Consider the following 2,484-nt stretch of genomic DNA (forward strand, 5'->3'; position numbering starts at 1 on the left):
GAGATTGTTCACAGCTTTAGTTTGCTTGGCTCCATAGTCAACACCCTTGGCACAGTAGCCAGGAAATTAAAAGACGTATTGCCATGGGAAAGCCTGCTGTTAGGGACCTCTCCAAAGTACTGAAGAGCAATGGTGTCTCTCTGGAGACTAAGGTGTGTCTGATACAGGCCATGGTTGTTGCGATCACTTGTTATGCATCAGAGAGTTGGACAATGAACAAGGAGGATAGAAGGAAAATTGATTCCTTTGAGCTGTGGTGCTGGAGAAGAGTATTGAGGGTACCATGAACTGCTAGGAAAGCAAACAGATTCATCCTGGCAAGGGTTAAACCTGGTGGCTCCTTGCAGGCAAGTATTCTGAGGCTCCGTCTAACATACTTTGGACATGTTGTAAGGAGGGACAGATCCATGGAGAAGGATATCATGCTTGGGAGGGTGGAGGGACAGCGCAGGAGGGAAAGGCCCTCTATGAGGTGGAGTGATTCAGTGACTGGGGTAATCGGAATGGGTGTGTCGGAGACGGTACGATTGGCCCAGGACAGAGCAGAGTTTAGAGCTGTTGTATATAGGGTCACTGTGAGGCGCAAGCGATTCAACAGCGCATAACAACAACAACGTAACTATGGAGATTATTTGAGGCAGACTGTTCAATATTACATTTATATGATGAAAATAGTTCATCATATAATTGCAACGAGTTATGAGGAATTTGGTATTCTGAGTCTTAACTAACTTGGAGATATCAGTGAATATTTGAGTGAGACTGTTGGAATTTGGCTGCTCTTCAGTTCTTCATATGCAACTGTTGCTGTTGTTATGTGACATCGAGTCACTTGCAACTCATAGAGACCCAATGTACAAGAGCCCTAAATGCTGCTCTGTCCTGTGCCCAGATTACCCCAGTAATCAATCCATCTCATAGAGGGCCTTCCCCTCCTGCGCTGTCCCTCCACCCTAACAAGCATGATGTCCCTTTACAAGGACCGGTCCCTCCTATTCTGAGCAGACACCAATTCAGTTTAGCATATGAAGAAAACACAAAATTTATCAAGGATTTGACCTACAAATAAAAAGGAAAATATTAAATCTAAGAAATAAGTTGGTAGAATTTGGTTTTCCGTAACAAGATGTAAATCAGTATTTGAATCAGATTACTGGAATTTGACTGAACTTCAGGTCCTTATATAAAAGTAACCAATTATGGAGAAGTTAATGTTCTGAGATGATTCCAATTGTATTTTCAATTTAGCAAATTAAAAAAAAAAACACTGAACTTACCATATTTTTTATTGACTTGATCTACAAATAAAGAGGAAAAATATTATTTATAAGAAATTTAGTCTTAACTAAATTGGAGGTATCAGTGAATATTTGAGTCAGACTGCTGGAATTTGACTGAGCTTGTTTTTCACATGCAACCAGTTAAGAGAAATCAATATTCTGAGCAGAAATCAATTTCATTTTCAACCTAGCATGTGAAAAAAAAAACCAAACCACAGAACTTATGAAGTTCTACAAGGATTTGGCCTACAAATAAAAAGGAAAATATTAAATCTAAGAAATGTAGATTTGGTCTTTCATAACAAGGCATCAATCAATATTTGAATCAGATTGCTGGAATTTAACTGAATTTCAGATCATTATATAAATGTAACCAGTTATGGAGAAGATAAGGTTCTGAGATGATGCCAGGTGTATTTTCTTTTTAAATTTTTCCCCCTTTTATGTGTGTGTGTGTGTGTGTGTGTGTGTGTACCATCAAATCAGATCTGACTGATACATGAGGAGATTGCCCCTCTTGCAATAGAGCATCTGGTAGATTCAAACCACCTACTCAGACAATAACGAAGAGGCGTCTTTCAAAGGTACCCACGGAAAACCGGTGGGAAGAGGCCCTTGGGGATAGCAAGGGTGTGCTCCTGGGCAGAAGGGAAACTTGGGAGTGGCGCACAAGGGGAAGTCACCTCAGACAGTAACGAAGAGGCGTCCTTCAAAGGTACCCACGAAATACCGGCGGGAAGAGGCCCTTGGGGACAAGAGGCCCTAGGGGACAAGAGGTCCTTGGGAACAGCGAGAACGTGCTCCTGCGGCCCGCGGGCCGGAAAGGAAAATATAATCTACACAGGAGTTCTACAGGACACGTCACCTTATCTTGGAGACAGTACAAATAAACTTAAGAGACACTGGTCAAAAGGAAAAAATGTCAGCAGTCGACGTGTCTGGAATCACAGAAGCCAAGAAAGCTTAAGATACAAGCTGTCACATCATGGGTTGGACAATGGAAGATATTTTCTGAAGGGACTTGGCAGATGGGAACAGTTATCCTGGTGGAGGGTAGAGCTGGGACTGTAACTAATGCTTAAAACCACAATAAGGGATTTATCTTTCACTGCTCCACAAATTGCTTGTCTGTCAGACACTCCTCTAAATCTGAACATTCAGATTAAGACAGACTAGGAAGAAGGATTGGCCACCCACTTCTGAA

This window comes from Elephantulus edwardii, unplaced genomic scaffold (assembly GCF_000299155.1).
Source record: "Elephantulus edwardii isolate Elephantulus edwardi_28Jun2011 unplaced genomic scaffold, EleEdw1.0 scaffold00221, whole genome shotgun sequence".
NCBI lineage: Eukaryota > Metazoa > Chordata > Mammalia > Macroscelidea > Macroscelididae > Elephantulus > Elephantulus edwardii.